This window comes from Microcaecilia unicolor, chromosome 1 (genome assembly GCF_901765095.1).
Source record: "Microcaecilia unicolor chromosome 1, aMicUni1.1, whole genome shotgun sequence".
Lineage (NCBI taxonomy): Eukaryota > Metazoa > Chordata > Amphibia > Gymnophiona > Siphonopidae > Microcaecilia > Microcaecilia unicolor.
Window position 1 is genome coordinate 221299787 of NC_044031.1, and position 21946 is coordinate 221321732.

A 21946-nucleotide genomic window follows, 5' to 3' on the forward strand; every position below is an offset into this window, starting at 1 on the left:
GCCTTATTAAGGTGCCCTTTTACTAAAGTTTAACACAAACTAACGGAATTAGCGTACTGAGGAGCACTTTTACAAAGGCACGTTATGCTCTATGCACATGCAGCGCATGCTAAAATGAGACTACTGCCTGGCTACCATGCCCCCTGGCGGTAATTTTAGATTTGCTGCGTGCCCATACCGCCTGGATGATTTATTTATTTATTTCCTACCTACCGCATGTGGCATTTCTGGTAATAATTGGCAGTTGGCGCATGCCAACCGGTCAACGCACATGTAGCATGTGAGCCATTACCGCTAGATCAATGGGTGGTGTTAAGGGTTCAGGCTGGTTTTAGGCATGTGCTGGTTTCAGTTTTACTGCATGGCCTTTTCCTGTCCCATTAAAATAAAGCCCTATTTTCCAGACGCAGTAAAAACTGGCCTGGTGCACGCCAAAAACATGCGCCCGCACTATTGCTGGCCACTTTTTACTGCAGCTTAGTAAAAGGACCCCTCAATGCTAAGACGTCCATTTTATATCTTTGGAAGTCTTAGCGCTTAGCACGTGCAAATTCCATTAGTACACACTAAGCTACAGTAGAAGGTCCTCGAAATGTTTATTGTTGCATTATTTACCCCTGCTCAGCCTTATGTACAGCTTCTGCTTAAGTTTTTAGTGCCAAACATGTTCATTTGCCAACCTGCCTGAATAGCTATTCATTGTTCAGAAGGAATGGATCCTCAGAAGCTTAGCGGAGATTGGGTGGCAGAGTCGGTGGTGGGAGGCGGGGCTGGTGGTTGGGAGGCGGGGCTAGTGCTGGGCAGGCTTCTATGGTCTGTGCCCTGAAAATGGCAGATACAAATCAAGGTCAGGTATACAAATAAAGTAGCACATATGAGTTTATCTTGTTGGACAGACTGGATGGACCGTACAGGTCTTTCTCTGCCATCATCTACTATGTTACTATGTATTGTGGTTTCCTTTGTGGCCTAAGAGGGATTAGGATGAAGCCATAATTTCCAATAAATAGAAAAATGTCCTCTACTTTGTAGATACTAGAGCTAAATTTTGGATTAGAACCCAGTTCATGAAGTGGATCATGTTTCTGGGGAGGAAACAATGGTAACTTATAAATTTCTTATAAATTTATTTGGAAAGGGAAATCTTAAGTACCAATCAACTGTGTCCATCTCATCCTGTTGGGATCTTTAGTGTCACTGATACAAATAGGTATATGGCCAATATCAGATGTGGAATTGATTTAGTAGTTTCGAATCACCACAATAATTTTGGAATCCGTATTCTGTGGTAAAAAAAAGTGCATCTGCATGGCATTCCCACCTATGAAAAAGTCAGCTATTTTTTTATAAATACGTTCAAATGGTATCTTTTCGAAATGTAAGAGGTTTGAGTCAGAACCTCGTAGAGGAGCCATCTTTATAAGGTCATTGCTACATTAGTAATGAATAGATTTGAACTTTATTCTGCTAACTGACCATCCCCTAAGTAGCAAGATTAGGGGCAGGTCGGGGCAGAGTTAGGGCGGTACACCAACTTGAGCGGTTAGTGGCGCTACTGTTTGGTGTGCTAACTGGCTAGGTAAGTGCATAAAGTTAGGATAGCAAATAGCTGAATATCAGCCAGAGCCTGGTTAACTTCCAGGTCAGCGGTCATACCTAAATATTCAGTGCCAGGAGCCAAGCATGCCCCAATAATGAATATCTGGGGTTAGGTCAGCTCATGCCCAGGGTTGCCAAAAGACAATCCAGGCCCAGGGCAAACACCCACCGGGCCTTTGTGCTGCCCCTCCAGGCCCATGTTCTCCCCCTCCTCTGGGCCTGCTTACTTGCTTGAGGTGGGATGTAGCAGGAAGAAGGATCTGTGGCTGGCAGAGCAGAGTTAATGTGATAATTCTGCTCTGCGGCACACAGGAGCAGGAGAGCCATGCTAGCACCAGGCAGACACTGGGCCCCCCTTGAAGGCCAGGCCCTGGGGAATTTTGCCCCCCTTCCCCCCCTTCTCAGTGGCCCTGCTCATGCCTGGAAGCAGCTTACAAGCCGCTTATCGCTGCTGGCTAAATATTATCCCCTAAAAGAACAATTCTATAACTGGACACCTGCACTTACAGGCTCTATGTGCATGTAAATTTACCGAATACTAGCACTTTTGCATGTGTAAGTGCTAGAAGGATGCCTATGTGCCATTCTATAAAGGGGGGTGAACACTTGGCTAGAGCATGGTGGGCAATGGGTGGTGCTCCCACTTACAAATATACTGCCAGATTCTATATAACGCGCCTAGCATTCCTCGCTGATATCTAAGCGTATTCCCTAACAACACACGTAACTTAATTGGCTTAACAAGCTAATCATCATTGATAATAGCACCTAACAAACAATAATGAGCACTAATTGGCAATAATTAGAATTTATGTGCACAACTCGCTAAGTGCATTCTGTAATGAGCTGTGCCTAAATTCTAATGCACGCAGTTCACAAGATGCATGGTTATGGGTGGGGAAATGGCCTTTCCATGGGCCTAGTTATAGAAAATGGCCCAGTGCATGTAAATCTACGCGCAAGAATTTACGCCACATTTTTGTCGGTGTAAATGGAGGCATGTTGTTTTAGGACCGCGCTGATTTTTTAGACGCCTTAAATAGAATCTGGCCCATAGTGTAGGTTGCATGTGTTCCTGCCAGATTTACATGACTGCGCTTATGCTAGCTCTATGGTTGGTAAAACTGAAGTCATGTAAATGCAAAGTACCCTAATATCAGGCTGCACTAGTATTCTATAATGGAATCTGGGTGGCCAATGCCGTTATAGAATAGGCTTTCACTGCAGAGCATTGTGGCACCGAAGTGGAGACAAAATTTATAAAATTGCCTTCTGACTGCTCAGATCTGAAGCAAAATGGTCTAGCTACTGGCCAATAGTCTGTTTTTATTTTCTTGTCAAATTATTAGAAGGAGTGGTTGCTTCTCTCAACAAGCTATTTGGCTACTTATGATTTAGATCCATCTCTGTTCTGACCCCACTGCCGTGTGTCCATGTTTATATTTGTTTGAATTGTACTTACAGTCTGAGGCTATGTGAGATTTTCCCTGCTTAATTCTATAACCTGCACTCTGATAGGAGGTTATTAGCTCCTTGCATGAGAACCTATTCCTGCAACCACAGGAGTCTGATGGGTTAGCTTCCCATATGTGTCCTATTTCCTTTAATCACAGAAGTACTGGCAGAGACTCATTTCATTTGGCCTGTCTTAGCTTCCTGTCACACAGACCCTTTGCTCATTGGTCCTGGCCTATGCCCTGTACTTCTGTTGCTGTTTTCCCACCTTGCCCCCTGTATGGTGAGGAAAGAAGAAATGATGACTAGAACACAGGCAATGCTAGTACTCCCATCAACTCGGGAAGAGAGATCCTAATGATCATGCATAATTTGCACTAGGATTGACAGTTTGAAGGCACTTTAAATTTCAGTGCTCAATGAATTTAAATTTCAATGCTTAATAAGTTTATAAAATATTTGGATGGATTTCTTTGCAATATATATCTGAACATTGAGTGGTTTATCTATAATTGTTTTGTTTCTGAAACATATATTTGAATATTGGATACATGTTTTTCATAATTGGACCCAAACAGGATTTAATATGTTTTAAAAATATTCTGGATAGTGTCCTTTTGTATTTGTGCAAATTTTGAATTTTGAGATGTAATTTGTACTAAATTTTTAATGTCCCTTTGGGAACTTTCTGATAACAAACTTGGATAATTCCTTACTTTGGGTCGTTTTGAGAGACCTTATTTTGGATTGAGTTATCAATTTTTGATCTCTTTTTTTCTGCCTATTGTGGGTACTCAAATCAAGAGAAACCATATACTCATTGAAGTGTTTTTCAATGGTGAATACTCTATATGACCCACTAGTATTCATGGCTCCAGTTACCATACAAGGAAGATCCTTATTAAGAGAACATTCATCAAATGCAAGTGATCGGGATGCTCCATTATTTCAGGAAAGAAGACAAGAATGGGAATTTGGAAATATTTTCTATAAACCCTTGAATAGTCCCATTAGTAAAGGCAATAGCCACAGTAGCCTATCTGAAAATAATAGATTCAGAAGGCATTGCCCCATGTGGGATTTATCTTTAGCAGGGCTAAGTTAGCTCCATAACCTAATCGCACCAATTCAAGTCTTCAGTTATGTGGAGTGATACTAGCAGTAGAGATTGCCAGTGGTGTTCCTTGGTCAGCTGCCACCCGGGCGAATCGTCACTGCACCCCTCCCCCTGGTGCAGCGTTATCCCTCCACTCCCGGGTGCACCACGACACCCCCCCCCCCCCCCAGTGTATCACCTCCAAGCAGTGGTGTAGGAAGGGGGGGTGGGAGGGGCGGTCCGCCCTGGGTGCACGCGCTCGGGGGGTGCCGGCCCCACTGGTTCCCTGCTCTCTCTGCCCCGGAACAGGTTACTTCCTGTTCCGGGGCACAGAGAGCAGGGAACCAGCGGGGCCGATGCAGCTCCGAGTGACGTGCAATCGGGGTGGATCGGCCCTCCTGCAGGTAAGAATGCGGTCCGGGGGAGGGGTTGCACTCCGGGGGGGGGGGTGCGCTGAAGAGGGTGGGGTCGCACCATGCTGCACCCGGGGGGGGGGTGCGCAGCAGTGACCCGCCCCAGGTGCCATTAGCCCTCGCTATGGCACTGCCTCCAAGCTCCCCCCCCCCCTCCGGGTGCATTCTTCTTACCTGCTGGGGCACTGGGAGCAGCTGAACAGCTGTCGGCTCCACCAGTTCCCTGCTCCCTCTGCCTCAGAACAGGAAGTAACAGCAGGGAACCGTCAGAGCCATTAGCTGTGTGGCTGCTCCCTGCACCCTTCCTGCAGCGTGCACCGGGGTGGACCGCCCCCACCGTCCCACCCTCGGTATGCCACTGGAGATTGCAGAGCTTATACTGAGTGAAAGGGACATTCAACCTGATGCACTTGAATTCTGCACTGACAGCAACATAGTGCTGGGCTATATATTATTATGTATGCCGCATTGAACCTGCTTTGAGTGGGAAAGCGCGGGGTACAAATGTAATAATAAATAAATAAATAAATATACAACTAGAGCAGAAGGTTCTACGTATATGTAAGCAACAGAGTAAAATGCATCTGGAAATCAACCAGACCTGAACAGCTCACTGACGAAAACCCAGTAGACCATTCCATGGAAGCCATCTGATATCCCGACTGACACAGACATTATTAACTGGGCCAGGCTTCCTTTTAAAACCTAATCATACACACTCAGAAATATTTTCAGTTTGTGGACCCTGAAATTGATCCAAGAATAGCTGTCCTTGCTACCAGAATTGTTTCTGGAAATAACTTGGGAACTCATCGCTTTAACTACTTCTCAACTTGAGTAACATTCAGAAGAGCCATAGCAACCTCATCCATATTTATTTTAGTTACATTTGTACCCCGCACTTTCCCACTCATGGCAGGCAATGGAGAGTTAAGTGACTTGCCCAGAGTCACAAGGAGCTGCCTGTGCCGGGAATCAAACTCAGTTCCTCAGGACCAAAGTCCACCACCCTAACCACTAGGCCACTCCTCCAACAGTTTCATCAAACAGTTAATGAAATATCTATTATGTGTTATCATTGGCATCTTTGTATAAATCCTTACACAGTCAATGAAATTTTCCAATTTCCTATGTCTATTTCAAAAGCAGACTATGGACTTTTCCCCCAGGAGCTTGTCCAAATGTTTTTTAAATCCATATATGCTAACCGCTATAACCACATCCTACTGCAATGAGTTCCAGAGCTTAACTATTCATTGAGATAAAAAATATTTATTCCTATATATTGTAAAGCGGATCCTCTTCCCTCAGCGGTTGCAGCTCTCCACAACCTGAAGAACACCTTCCAAAACTGCTCCTTTTTTCCTCAGAACAATGAAGCTTTTTATTGCCTAGGAGGGGCTTCCCTCCTTCCCTCAGTTTCATGCACCAAAACACAAAACAAAGCACAGTTATCATTCACCTTTCTCAATCCGGTTAGTTTCCCAGTCCAGGGTTCCACAGCTGCTGCCTCTCCCTCCCTCCTGGGGAAGAGTAGCAGCAAATAAAATAAAAAAAAACACAGCTCAGTCCAGCTTGGCTTTCAAAACACAGTTCAATTTTAGCCAAGCTTTCCAAGCACAGCTCAGTTTAGCCAGGCTTTCCAAAACACAGTTCAGTTCTAGCCAAGCTTTCAAAACACAGTTCAGTTCTAGCCAAGCTTTCAAAAACACAGCTCAGTTTAGCCGGGCTTTCAGAACACAGTTCAGTTCTAGCCAAGCTTTCAAAACACACAGTAATGGCTTTGCGCGGGCTCAAAGCCTAGGGTCCCACCCTCTTGGTCAGTCATACTCCTACCTGACTTCCTCCCGCCTGACCCGGCTTGGCCCCGCTACTTCCTTGGCTTTCGCTGAGCCAGAGCTGAAAAGTACATCGGCTCTTCCAGGGTGTTCTCCGATTCAGTCAACTCCATAGGGCAAGGCTCACTCTCTGCCTCTCTCTCCTCAGGAGCCCAATCCATATTCTCCTCGCCCCGCCCTTCTCCCAGCTGCTCACCCTTTCTTTCATTAAAGCTCTTTGGTGTCTCTTCTTTCTCCACCCACCTGTTCCACCACCTCTTCCACCAGGTTGGAGAATCAGCCTTACTCCTTCCCCTGCAACCCTCCTCTGGAGACTCCTGGGAATGCACCTCATTTCTCTTATCCCCAGGCTCCCTTAGGGCATGCTGGGAGCTGTAGTTCTTTATTTCTAGTTTTTTCCTGGGGAATGCCTGCCTATAACGGGGGTATTCTGGCCTATCCCAGGGTTCCTTTGGGGCCTGTCCTACATACTCTTTACAATATTTTATGTTTCAACACTTTATTGAAAAGTCAGCATATGATAAAAATCAATCAACTCAATATACAACTAAATATCATATAACAGTCGTATTACCCAACGAGTTATTTACGTTCTATAATTTTTAAATTTCCCCCCTTTCCCCCCTCTCTGTTCGTAACCCTCCCCTTATTGAACTATATATGAACTCCCCTATTGTCCTCTTTCTCTCATACCTTCCCCTCCCAGCCTCTCATTTATTCCTATATATTTTGAAAGTATTTACCATGTATCTTAATTAAGTGTCCCCCTAGTCTTTGTACATTTTGAAAGAGTAAAAAAATGATTCACATCTACTTGTTCTACACCACTCAGGATTTTATAGACCTCTATCATATCCTCCCTCAGCCATCTCTTTTCCAAGCTGAAGAGCCCTAACCTCTTTAGCCTTTCCTTATATCATAGAAGTTCCATCCCCTTTATCATTTTGGTTGCCCTTCTTTGAACCTTTTCTAATTCCGCTATATCTTTTTTTCAGATACAGTGACCAGAATTGAATGCAATACTCAAGGTGAGGTCACACCATGGAGTGATACAGAGGCATTATGATATTCTTGGTCTTATTTTGCATCACTTTCCTAATAATTCCAAGCATCCTGTTAGCATTTTTGGCTGCCGCTGCATACTGAGCAAAAGATTTTAAAGTATTGTCTACAATGACACCTAGATCTTTTTCTTAGGTGCTAACAACTAAGGTGGCTCCTAGCATCAGGTAACTATGATTTGGATTATCGTTCCCAATGTGCATCACTTTACATTTGTCCACATTAAATTTCATCTTCCTTTTGGATGTCCAGGTCTTCCTGCAATGTTTCACAGTCTGGATGTGTTATAACACCTTTGAATGTCATCTGCAAATTCAATTACCACACTTGTTCCGATTTCCAGATCATTTATAAATATCGTATGGATCTGTCCTGGTACAGATCCTTGGGGCACTCCATTGTTCACCTCCTCCACTGAGAGACATGAGGGATCATTTTCAAAACAGAAAAACATCCAAAAAGTGTCATAAATCAGCATTTGGACATATTTCTTCTCAAAACCTCCAAATCGCTATTTTCAAAACCTATTTTGCAGACGATTATCGATAATAATGGAGGAGTGGCCTAGTGGTTAGGGTGGTGGACTTTGGTCCTGAAAAGCTGAGTTTGATTCCCTGCACAGGCAGCTCCTTGTGACTCTGGGCAAATCACTTAACCCTCCATTGCCCACAGCATTGAGCCTACCATGAGTGAGAAAGCATGGGGTACAAATATAACAAAATAATTGGTACTTGCTAGAGAATCCAATTCTAATATCTACACATAGCAAGTGATATTCTCAAATATGCTTCTACTACATTATTTATATAGAGGAAAAAAGACTTCAGATGCTCGGCACTCTCATCTGTTTTTTTTCAATGTGAATGCCTCGCTGCACAGAATTCACTGTTTGAAAATCAATTTCTTGAATGTGAACTTCTGGCGAGCTTCTTTATGAGTCAAAAACCTCTTCATAAATTGGATTTCTAAATATGTTATACACATTTTATATCATGTTTCCAATATCCCTTATCGATTTCTCTATTTAGAGGAGCAAAAGGCACTTATCTCATTTGTGGCTTGCGCTACTGGGTACGCTCTACAGAGAGCCCCTGTTTCACCAGTGCTTCGTTAGGAGCATAACCCGCAGCCCTTCTGCAGTGTCCGTTCCAATTTTCTTACAGTGGGTTTTTGGTGAATTTTGGAGGGCTCACCATACAATATAAGGAGGAAATGGTGAGATGTGTACCTGGGACCTTTTATGTGAAGTTCACTGCAGCGCCCCCTAGGCCAGGGTGCCTCACTGCTCTCCTGGGATGTCTGAGTGGCTAGTCTGCTGCGAATGTTGGTTCCTCCTACATCACAATAGCTTGATTTTGTGCATTTTTCACTTTTTTTTTCTTTTTTGAAAATGGACCAAAAAGATAAACACATAGAGCACAAAAACATCTAACATGTGGCCATTCATTAAAAAAAAAAAGATAGAAGTCTTGCTGTTTTGAAAATGGCCTATTTCCTATTCAAATTTGGTTGTTACATCAAAACGTCCAAAGTCAGACATAGATGCAATATCAAAAATGCTCCTCATGGTCATTTAACCCTATCCTCGATTTTCTATCCATTAAGGCCTAATCCAGAACAGAATATTGCCTTCTATCCTATGGATTTTTAATTTTCTCAGGAGTATCTCATAAAGGGCTTTGTTAAAAGCTTTCTGAAAATCTTGATACACTACATCAAACGGCTGACCTTTATCCTCATGTTTATTCATGCCTTCAAAGAAATGAAGCAAAATGGTGAGGCATGACTGAATCCATGTTAACTCTGTCCCATTAAACCATTACATAAGTACATAAGAATTGCCACACTGGGACAGACCAAAGGTCCATCAAACCCAGCCAATCCAGGTCACAAATACCTGGCAAGATCCTGAAAAGGTTCATACATTTTATGCTGCTTATCACAGAAATAGCAGCGGATCTTCCCCAAGTCAATTTAATAATGGTCTATGAACTTTTCTTTTAGGAAGCCGTCCAGACCTTTTTTAAACCCTGCTAAGCTAACCACCTTTACCACATTCTCTGGCAACGAATTCCAGAGTTTAATTACACATTGAGTGAAGAAACATTTTCTCCAATTTGTATTAAATTTAGTACTTTGTAGCTTCATTTCATGTCCCCTAGTCCTAGTATTTTTGGAAAGAGTAAACAAACGATTCATGTCTACCCGTTCCACTCCACTCATTATTTTATAGACCTCTATCATATCTCCCCTCAGCCGTCTTTTCTCCAAGCTGAAGAGTCCTAGATGCTTCAGGCTTTCCTCATAGGGAAGTCGTCCCATCCCCTTTATCATTTTCGTCGCCCTTCTCTATACCTTTTCTAATTCCACTATATCCTTTTTGAGATGCGGCGACCAGAATTAAACACAATATTTGAGGTGTTTGTTTATGTATTCACTGAAGTTAGGCATACCGGTCTGTAATTTCCTGGATCACCCCTGGAACCCTTTTTAAAAATTGGTGTTACATTGACCACCCTCCAATCTTCAGGTACTATGGATGATTTTAACAGTTCGTTACAGATTACTAACAGCAGATCAACAATTTCATGTCTGAGTTCTTTTGATATCCTGGAGTGCATATTATCCAATCCAGGTGATTTACTACTCTTTTATTTGTTGATTTTGCTCAGTATGTCTTCCAGGTTCACCCAAATTTCTTTTAGTTCATCTGCATCATCAACCTTGAAAAGTCTCTGCATCTTTTTCAGTAAAGACCAAAACAAAGAATTTATTCAGTCTCTCTGCTATGACCTTGTTCTTCCTGAATGCCCTTCACAGGCTTTCTGCTTCTGATGTACATGATAAAGTTATTACTATGAGTTTTTGCTTCTGTGACAAGTTTCTCTTCATATTCTTTTAGCCTTTTTTTAAATCAGTGCTTTGCATTTAACTCGTCAGTGCTCATGTTGCTTCTTATTTTCTTAATTGGGATCCTTTTTCCATTTTTTGAAAGATGTTGTTTTAACTCTAATAGCCTCATGCATTTCACCTTTTAACCATGTTGTCTGTCATTTGTTCTTCTTTCCATCTTTATTAATATGCGGCATACTTCTGATCTGGTCTTCCACGGTGGTATTTTTAAACAAAATCTATGCCCAATTTAAAGTCCTAATCTTTGCAGCTAATCCCTGCATGTGAACCTTTCCATGCAATCACAGGTGTCTGATAGGTTAGCTTTCCATATGTGTCCTGTTCTTTCCTGTTAAAGAAATACTGGCAGAGACTTATTTGATGTTGCTTCAATGACATCACTGTGCCCTTAACACATGCAGTTTCCTATTGGCCTGCCTGTGTTTCCTATCACACATACCTTGCTCATTGGCTCCGGGTGACCAGTATTGCCAGGTGGGCGGTTTTACCGCCCAATTGGGCGGTTTTCCGCGACCCGCTGCGGGAAATTTTTGCCCGCGGCGGGTTGCGGTTTTTTGGGCTTCTTTTTGTTTTTTGGGCGTTTTTTTTGGCAGTTTCTTCAGCCGTGGGGGCGGGGTTAGTGACATTTTGGGCGGGGCCGATGACGTTCTGGGCGGGGCTGATGACGGGGAGGCGGGGCTGATTACGTGGGAGGCGGGGCCGATGACGGCGGGGGCGGGGTTGATTACGGCGGGGGTGGGGGTGATGACGCGGGGGTGGGGGTGTCGGGGGCGGGGTTTGAGTTTGGGCGGGTTTTGGGCTGGATTTAGGCTGGTTTGGGTGGGAAAAAAATTTTCCACCTGGCAACATTGCGGGTGACCCATGCTTTGAGTTTCTGTTGATAGCTTCCTGGCTTGTGTGTGTGTGTGTTGTGAAGAAAGTAAAAAGGTGCCTTATCTCAGCTCTGCCAGTCAGCTTATTTTCTCCTCTTCTTTTCTCCTAGGGACAGCATTGTTTTTCACTATATACAGAGACATTTATTCATTTATACCGATTTGCCTCCTACATTTATTTACCAGTGTTCCAGCAACTGAACCCAGATCCCTTGATCTGAAGGGTAGAGTTTAAACAGGCTCTCTCTTTGTGTGGAGAAACCTTGGTGCAGTATTCTTCAATTCTGTAAGTGACTGTTTATTATTTATATTAAAGAATAGATGGCACTAAGGGTTAAAGTCTCTTTCTGGTGAATGATGATAACCAGCTTTGCTGGGCTTGTGTGAGGCAGAAGAATCTGTCTGGTTTCCACAGCTTTGTAGCACAGAAACCTTACTTGCATCTTTATTATTTCGAGCTGCATCTTATATCGGATAAGGGAGGTCAGGCTATTGCTGTGCACATTGAAGTATCCCCTGCTTTTGATTTTGTAGATCACAATCTTCATTTAGGCATTGCTGTTCTAGTTCTTCAGGGGTTCTCTGAATTTCTAAGTAGCAGATCTTTCAGGATAATGTAGAGGAAATGTGTTATGTATCTCGTGAAGGATGAGATGCAGAGTTCCCCAGGGCTCTCTACGATTTACAATATACTTTAATATCCTTTTACGCTCATTTGCCTAAAAGCTACTGGAGTTAGGTATTATAATTTTTTTCCTATGATGATGATGTTATTTTACTGATAATTTCTTTTTAGGATACCCTGTGTATTTTCAAAGCACTAAGATTTACAAAGTTACATGATGGCTCATTTTCAAAAGAGATGGACGTCCAAATCGGTATAATCGAATTCACATTTTGGATGTCTTTCTCAGAAGTCCCTCGCAAGGGCGTCCAAATCTCAAGGGGGCATATCGTAGGCGTGTTTGAGGCGAGACTTGGGTGTTCCTAAGACTTGGATGTCTTTGAGCCATATTGGAACAAAGCAAAGATGTCTGGGACTAATACTTGGACGTTTTCAGCTAGACCTGTTTTTATTACGAATAAGGCACAAAAACATGCCTGAAATGGCCAGATGACAAGTGGAGGGAATCGGGGATGACCTCCACTTACTCCCCCAGTGGTCACTAACCCCCTCCCACCCTTAAAACACATGATTAAAAATACTACTTGCCAGCCTCAGATGTCATACTCAGGTCCATGACAGCGAAAGCAGGTCCCTGGAGTAGTTTAGTAGTAGGTGCAGTGCACTTCAGAGAGGTGGGCCCAGGCTTATACCCCCCCTACCCACCTGTTACACTTGTGGAGGAAACAGTGAGCCCTCCAAAGCCCACCAGAAACCCTCTGTACCCACATATAAGTGCCCCCCTTCACCTGTAAGGGCTATGGTAGTGGTGTACAGTTGGGGGTAGTGGGTTTTGTAGGGGTTTTGGGGGGCACAGCACACAAGGTAAGGGAGCTGTATACCTGGGAGCATTTTATGAACTCCACTGCAGTGCCCCCTAGGGTGCCCGATTGCTGTCCTGGCGTGTCAGGGGGACCAGTCTACTAAAAATGCTGGCTCCTCCCACGTCCAAATGGCTTGAATTTGGATGTTTTAGACTTGGACGTCTTTGTTTTCAAAAATGGCCGAAAATCAAAGATGTCCAAATCAAAAAACGTCCAACTCCAAGGACATCCATGGTATTTTCAAACAGAAAAGATGGACGTCCATCTTTTCCGAAAATGACCTTCACCCTGCCTCTGAATTTGGACGTCTTTGTAAAACGTCCAAATTCACACTTAGACGTTTCTTTCGAAAATGCCCCTCATGGTAACCTATGAAACTTTGTAAGTCTAAGTGCTTTGAAAATGAGCCCCAGCCTATGTCATACTCTATGATCTTGCTTTATATTAGTTGAAGCCAGACCCAGATTTATGTATAAGCAACATAGCAACTGGCTAGGGTGCTAAATATTTAGGGTGCCAAATGTCTAGGCCAAGGAGCAGCCTGCTCCCCCTACTTAAGAGCCATGCCTACGTGCTGCTTCGAAGAGACACCACTATGGCCTCTTTAGGTTCATCTTTTGGCTTTTTCGTCTTTGGGATCTCCACCCCCCGCCACCCCACCATTACTCCTCACTATCTGGGATCTGCTTCCAGTCTTGTCTATGGATATCAAAATCTTAAATCCAGCTCTGGCTGAAATGTGGGTGATGATGAATCTTTTGAGAATTATCCTTGAGAAAACAAACTTGGTATATTGGGTGATTTGGACAACATATAACCAAAGGAAAATCCTTGTTTTTCTGGTAACAGAATTCTGCTTGTTAAACCTTTGAAGGTTTTGACTGTCACTCTAGATTCAGCACTTACCACACAGAAACAGGTAGACACAGTAGTTAGCATAACTTTCATCTTGCATAAATAAAGCAAATCTTTTTTTAATTAGGAAATAATTTGAAAGAATTAATGCAAGCTATTATTCTTCAACCCTTTCATTACCATATTATAGTTTATTTATGGATTTCTGGAAAACTTGTAGCTAGATTATTCTGGGTGATCATAGATGGAGAAGAAATAGTCCTTTCCTGGTTCAATTGTATTTGTTAGCAATTCAAGCCAGAATACTGTTAAAATTACTGACTTTTGTTTTTAAGATTCTCCATGGTCTGGAACCAGACTATGGGGCCCTTTTACTAAGCCGCGTAAGCGTCTACGTGCACCCGTGTGCCAAAATGGAGTTACCGCCTGGCTACCACATAGCTCCTGTGGTAATTTCATTTTTGGTGCATGTCTGATATGCGCATCTGAAAAATACTTTTTATTTTTGGACACGCGTATCGGACGTGCGCAAAGTGGCATTTAACGCGCATAGGTCATTACCTATTTTGCCACATGTCCATTTTCGGCAAAAATTTTAAAAGAGGCCTTTTTTACAGGTGCGCTGAAAAATGGATTGGTGCACACCCAAAACTTGCGCCTACACTACTGCAAGCCATGTTTCAGTGCACCTTAGTAAAAGGACCCCATAGGATTAAAATGTTGAAATGATATGTTGTGCCCAGATCATTATGTTTCACTGGCCTCCTTCCCCTCATCATAAGCTCCATGCTACTAGAATTAGCTGCCTGAAGATCTTAGGTCAGGAGCTGATTAAATGACTTTTAGAAACATTAAAAACCTACTGATTGATATAAAAAATTATTTAACTGGCCACAAATGGCCACCGACTCGTTAAATCACTTGTTTGGGGCAATCCACTAATTTTCAGGAGCATTTAACTGGTTATCGCTGCTGAAAATTAGTGGTCAGCATCTAAGTAAAAGTTGACTCTTTTATGGGCATTCTGGGGGCAGAGTCCACATTTGGTTGGTTTTGTGCCAACATTTTTCACTTAACCAGCCAGAATAATCACACAAATAGGACTTCATAAAAATCAGTCCTATCTTTGGGGCCCTTTTATTAAAGAGTTGCCACATGGCAACGGGCTTGCCACATGGCAACCCGGAACTACCACCGGTCCAACACGGGTGCCAGCGGTAGTTCCACCCCCAGCAAGTGCATTTGTGGCGCTGCCAGAATTTGTCTGAAATTATCAGTACAGCGGTATTCACAGGAGATATTACCGCCACCTCAGTGGGTGGCAGTAAGTGCTCCCCCAAAATGGCAGCACAGCAAGTGCAAGCTTACAAAATGGCAATTTCTTTTTTCCACCTTTCTGCTGTGGAAAAGGAGACTCTGCATGCGCTAAAACCTTTCTTAGTAAAAGGAGCCCTTTATGTGGCAACCGAAAGCCAGTTAAGTTCTGGATATTGACTTAACTGTCCATGTGTTAGCTGGCGCTGCATAAACTGGATATTCAGTGCCGAAGCCCAGACATGACCCTGCAATGAATATCCAGGAATAATGCCGGTGATGGTCAGCAAGACACTCACCACCACCGGCTGAATATTTACCTATTAGTTAATTGAGAGATGCTTATGATTTTTTTAGTATTGTCTTTTTTATTGGGTTGCTTGTATTTTGTTTGTTTTCCTGAAAAATTGTGTGTCTTATTGTTCTTTCCTTTATCACTGTAATCCACCTTAAAATTCTTTTTTTTATGTTTCAACAGTTTTTATTAAAGAACACAGTGCAAACAACTCACAGCTTGTATTTATAACAGATATGGTTTAAAGATTTGTTCACACCAATCAAATACAAATTAACAGAAATGTCTAAATTAAATGCTCTATTTAATTTCAATTTTTATGCTATCCCTGGGATCTCAAGGCTAGTTGACTCCTCTTTACAATGAATAAAAAAAATTGAAAAAACATTCTCTCTCTCTCTCTCTCTCTCTCTCTCACACACACACACACACACAGCCAACAGTGTATACCAGAGACAAAAGGTTAATATGAACAAAATTCACAATTTGCAACATTGCTATATTAGATGAGGTTTTATTTATCAGAAGAACATTAAAGGAAAAGAAAAAATAAATTTTAGATTCTTGGGGGTCTCTTTTACAATGGCACGCTGGCGTTTTTAGCATGCGCTAAACACTAGAGATCCCATAGGAATATATGGGTGTCTCTAGCATTTAGCACACGCTTATTTTTAGTGCTCACTAAAAATGCTAGCATGCCTTTCTAAAAGGACCCCTTGGTGATTTATAAGGGGTATTAAAATAAAAATAACATCCTCTGTAATATGAAATCTAAATGCAACTGATTCATGTAGCAATCTTATCTAGCTGGACTGGCCAGTGTGGCTCATTGCATTTCAAGCCTCAATTCTGAAAGGTCGTGGAAGGTTAATACTGAGTACTGCATTTGACTTAACTATTAAATTCGTTTTCATTGTATTTGTACTGTTAAAATGCATATATATGCATTTTAAACTGTACAAGCATAATGCAAAAGAATTTAATAGTTCAGTCAAATGCAGTACAATTTTCTACCTCATCTGAGAGAATTTAACTCAGTGTTCCATTATTTCCAAAGTACTTGCTGTATTTTAACAAGTAAAATCAAATGCCAGTGGGATTGATTAGTTTAGAAGTAACAGTGAAAATATAAAAGATCTTTAAGATTTATAAGAAAAAACATGTGACTACGATGTGGCATTATTATGAGCTGCTTTGCTACATTCACTGATCTCACTATCCCTTTCCTGACATGCAGTGGCTCTCATAGCATCTCCAACATCTGGAACTAGATAAAGGAATCACACCATAAATTCCATGATATCAGCTTTAATTCAGAGCAAAAGGCCAGACAAGCTTGACAAAGCTTCAGTAGACAAGGTACATGGGGTAGAGAGCCACTGAATATTGCTATTAAGAAGGTAAAATTATAACAGGTCTTCTACATGAGAAGGGCAAGTAGACGCCTATTTCATAAAGACACGTGGAGGGGCATAATCGAATGGCGCCGGCCAAATAGATGGCTGGCCATCTTCGGGCCAGCTCTGCAAAGGGGCAGAGCAAACCATATTTTAGAAAAAGATGGTCGGCCATCTTTTCTTTCGACAATACGGTTGGTGCTGGCCAAATCTCAACATTTAGGTCAAATGTTGAGACCGCCAGGTTTAGAGATGGCCGGCTTCGGTTTTCGGCCATAATGGAAACCGGGCCCAGCCATCTCAAACCCGGCGAAATACAAGGTATTTGGTCATGGAAGGAGCCAGCATTTGTAGTGCACTGGTCCCCCTGACATGCCAGGACACCAACCGGGCACCCTAGGGGGCACTTCTAAAAATTAAAAAAGAAAATTAAAATTACTCCCAGATGCATAGCTCCCTTACCTTGGGTGCTAAGCCCCTAAATCCCCCCCACAAAACCCACTCCCCACAACTCTACACCAGTACCATAGCCTTAAGGGGTGAAGGGGGCACCTACATTTGGGTACAGTGGGTTTTGAGGGGGGGGGGGTTGGAGGGCTCCCATTTACCACCAAAAGTGTAACAGGTAGGGGGGATGGGTCTGGGTCCACCTGCCTGAAGTACACTGCACCTACAAAAAACTTCTACAGGTACCTGCATACTGCTGTCAGGGAGCTGGGTATGACATTTGAGGCTGGCATAGAGGCTAGCAAAAAAATGTTTTTAATTTTTTTGTTTTGGGTGGGAGGGGGTTGGTGACCACTGAAGGAGTAAGGGGAGGTCAGCCCCGATTCCCTCCGGTGGTCATCTGGTCAATTGGGGCACTTTTTTGAGGCTTGGTCGTAAAAAATAAATGGACCAAGTGAAGCCGGTCGAAATGCTCATCAGAGCCGGCCATCTCGTAACCACGCCCCCATCCCACCCCCGTCCTGCCTTCTGTACCCTGCTGACACACCCCCTTGAGGTTTTGTCGGCTCCGCAATGGAAAGCAGTTGGCACCGGCCAAAATCGGCTTTCGATTATACTGATTTGGCCGGGTTCAGTAGATGGCTGGCCATCTTCCGGTTTGTGTCGGAAGATGTCCAGCGATCTCTTTCAAAAATAATCTGAATAGGTGCCTATGGTCCTTATTTTAGAAGCCCTATTCTTGATTTACACATATAAATACTGGTATTTATACTTATATATGACATAAATATGTAAAACCCAATTTTAGAAAGCTAGCATGTGCACATGTATACCTGCTCTATGTGTAAATTGCAAGGGGGTTTGGATTGGGTGCAGGGGCCTAGCTACGGGTGGGCCTGGATGGGCCCAGGCCCACCCAGTTTTTAGTCAGGCCCACCCAGATGCCACCGTGTCTCCTCACCCTCTCCCACCCCCGCCGTAGCGCTTGTCTTCAACGCTATCGGCGCTGCCTCCTCTACCTCACAGTCTCCGAGTCCGTCTCCCACTCCCATGGCAGCTTGCGATTTGCTACCGGCACTGCCTGACAGCTGACTGACATGGCGCAACGTTCTGCTCTGGGGCGGGGCCTTCCCTCTGCTGCGCTGATTCAACTTCCTGTTTACGCAGGGCAGAAGAACACACGCGGCAGAGGGAAGGTCCTGGAGCAGGTCGTCGGCTCCGCGTCTGTGATGTCAGGCAGCGCCGGTAGCAAATTGTAAGCACTGCCACGGTGGGGGGGGAAAGACAGAGACTGTGAGGAGGAGGAGGCAGCGCCGATATCGTCGAATACAAGCATTGCGGCGGGGGTGGGAGAGGGTGAGGAAGACAGTGGTCTGCTCGCCCTGCAAGGGGAGGGGGCTGAAGGGAAGGGAGAGGTTCTGGACGTGTGTGGGGGAAGGGCGAGGTTCTGGACGTGTGTGTGGGGGGTGAGGAAGACACAGGGGAGCGGGCTGAAGGGAAGGGAGAGGTTCTGGACGTGTGTGGGGGAAGGGAGAGGTTTTGGACGTGTGGGGGGAGGTGAGGAAGAGAAAGGGGAACCGGCTGAAGGGAAGGGAGAGGTTCTGGACGTGTGTGGGGGAAGGGAGAGGTTCTGGACGTTTGTGGGGGGTGAGGAAGACAAAGGGGAGCAGGCTGAAGGGAAGGGAGAGGTTCTGGACGTGTGTGTGGGGGAAGGGAGAGGTTCTGGACATGTGTGGGGGTGAGGAAGACAAAGGGGAGCCGGCTGAAGGGAAGGGAGAGGTTCTGGACATGTGTGGGGGAAGGGAGAGGTTCTGGACGTGTGGGGGGGAGGTGAGGAAGACAAAGGGGAGCCGGCTGAAGGGAAGGGAGAGGTTCTGGAGGTGTGTGGGGGAAGGGAGAGGTTCTGGACGTGTGGGGGGGGGGTGAGGAAGACAAAGGGGAGCCGGCTGAAGGGAAGGGAGAGGTTCTGGACGTGTGTGTGGACATTAGGGAAGGAGTGGGGGAAATCCTGGCCACACTGGATCACAGGAGAGGGGGGCAAGACGAAAGAAAGAAGTGACAGGAAGATGCTGGGAGGGGGTGAAGGGTGGGGAGAAGAGAGGGAGCGGATGATGGGCTGGAAGGGTGGAGGGAGAGAGACACTGGGAAAGGTGGAACCATGTGGGAGAGGCCAAGGGGGTGGCAAGGAAATAAACGTGAGGAAGATGGTGATTACAGGGGAAAGAAATATGGTAATGAGGAATAGATTGAAGATGGAAGGGAATGGATGGCTAGGGAAATAGAGAGATGGGGAATAGGAGAACTAGTGTGTGGAAAGGAAATGGAAATCTGACAGGTATCTGAAAAGTAAAACAAATGAAAAGGGGTTAAGATAAAATTTGGGTGGACAGAGAAAAGAAAAAAAAAAGAGAGGAAAGAGCTAAAATGGAAAGGTCAATATGTCAGAGGCAAGTGAAGTGAGGGAATGGAACAAGAGAGGAGAAAAAGACAAATGGACAGCAGCTGCTTGAAGGAGAAATAGCAGAAAGATTGGAAAGTTCAAAAGAGAAACTGGATCAAAATGATGGAAAAAGAAAATGACCAGACAACAAAGGTAGAAAAGGCATTTTATTTTATTTTGAATCTTAACTGAAATATGATAGCTTGAGAAATGTGCATAGCGGATGTCACTTTCCTCATGAGCTAAAGTGTTTCTGATTCTATTTTGAGTTGGGAGGTGCTGGGGGAGAGGTGGAGAATAGGGGGAGGAAGGGGGCGGGGCAGAGAGAAAATTTTGTGCCCACCCACTTTGGGCTGAGGCCCACCCAAAATTGGCTGTCTGGCTACGCCACTGATTGGGTGGGGCTTGAGCAAGACCAAACTCTACATGTGTATGCCCCATTTCAGAATGGGAATGCTGGTGTATGTCCCCATATAGCAGTGATGGGATTTGCAGCTGCTGCCTTGCACATATAGATTGTGAAAAGGGCTCATTGAGGCCAACCCTTTACAAGAAGCAGTAAGGGAGTTTTCCCCCTTCAATTTCTTAGTGCTTATTTCCTCTTCCAAAATGAAGGAAAGGATTGCAGCCTCAAGTTAATTAGCCGCATCAGTATGTGTAGGTTAGCAAAATGACAGGCATACATGTGTAATTTACTACAGTGCATTTTTTTCTAGCAAAAAAGGTGCTGGTACTCAAATGCCGGGTCACCCTTCAGGGGTGGGGTGATCACTGAGGGACCCACTCCACAATAGCCAGGACCCCTGCAACCAGTCACAGACTCTATGTCAAGGCAGAACTGGTGTGTAGAGCCTGAGCTCTTTCATTAACATTTGAAGACCATGGATCAGTTTTAGCAGACAGTGGAAAAGGTGCCAGTGCTCAGTACCCCCAAGTACCCCCTCAAAAAAGCTCTCAATTTACATAGGTAAGTTTATGTTGATGTAAAAACAAGATGTACCACTTTCCCTTATTGTACCAAAGAGGTTTACAAAACAAGCCCAAACACAAATAAGAAAGGGAACTCCATAAATCAACAGGATAGACCTACTTCAGACATACAAGATCAAATTTATTCTTCTGTATGATCAATACTATAAATACAGGGGCCCTTTTACTAAGCTGCAGCAAAAAGTGGCCTGCGGAAGTGTGAGCGCTTCTTTTGGGCGTATGCTGGGCCAGCTTTTACCGTTTCATGGACAAATGGCCTTTTTTTAAAGGGCTGGAAAATGGACGTGCGGCAAAATAAAAACCAGTGCTTGTCTATTTTCGGCCTGAGACCTTACCGCCATCCATTGACTTAGCAGTAAGGTCTCACATGCTACCCGTGCAGTAGGCATGCAGCATGCACCCAGTGCCGTTTACTGCTGGGTAAGCGCCACATGGTAGAAAATATTAAATATTTTCTACTGCATGTTATCGGTGCACGCCAAATTCAGAATTACTGCCGGGGCATGCGGTAGTCGGGTGGTAATGCCAATGTGGTGCATGCTGGATGCGTGTAGACCCTTGCACGCCTTTGTAAAAGGGCCCCACAGTGAGAGCATACTGATTGGCAATCCAGAATTCCTACCCCCTCCCCCCCCCCCCCCCCCCCCGGGGCTACAGATTGAGAGCCTGCTTAAAGAAGTAAGCTTTCAATAGCGCTTTACATTTCTTACAGTTTAAAATTTCCCTTTGGTAGACTGTTCCAGAGAGCTGGGGCCTGCCAAAAGAAGGCCTTATCCCTTGTGATTGTCCTGTGGGCTTTTACTAAGGCAGATGTCATCATCCTGAAATCCTGCATTGACCTAAGGCATCTAACAGGTGTATATAAAATTTTCCTCCAACATGGATTTAGTGAAGGGAAATCTTGCCTCACCAATCTACTACATTTCTTTGAAGGGGTGAGCAAATGTGTATAAAGATGAGCCGGTTGATACTGTGTATCTGGATTTTCAAAAGGCATTTGACAAAGTAACTCATGAAAGACTCCAGAGGAAATTGGAGAGTCATGGGATAGGAGGTAGTGTTCTATTGTGGATTAAAAACTGGTTAAAAGATAGAAAACAGAGAGTAGGGTTAAATGGTCAGTATTCTCAATGGAGAAGGGTAGTTAGTGGGGTTCCCCAGGGGTCTGTGCTGGGACCGCTGCTTTTTAACATATTTATAAATGATCTAGAGATGGGAGTAACTAGTGAGGTAATTAAATTTGGTGACGACACAAAGTTATTCAAAGTCGTTAAATTGCAAGAGGATTGTGAAAAATTACTTGCATGTGTAACTTGCATGTGAAAGTTAATCATGCATGTTGTCATTTCACAACAAACACATATTAGTTATAAAATACCAACTTACACATGAAAGTTGCTGAGTTCCTTCATTCAGTTTTTCAATGTGTATCTTTCTAAAATGGCTTATTACCACTAAAGGTAGAGGCAAAA

The 21946-nt window shown here is 43.9% G+C and overlaps 1 long non-coding RNA gene across 1 annotated transcript; it reads right to left on the reverse strand.

Annotated features, from left to right (window-relative positions):
- Window positions 1-397: 397 nt before the first annotated feature.
- LOC115460174 lies at window positions 398-21742 on the reverse strand. Its single transcript, XR_003940395.1, has 3 exons — window positions 21728-21742; window positions 11486-11488; window positions 398-499 (listed from the first exon to the last, which is right to left on the reverse strand). It is a non-coding gene; the product is annotated as an uncharacterized LOC115460174 (long non-coding RNA).
- Between the last annotated feature and the right edge of the window lie 204 nt (window positions 21743-21946).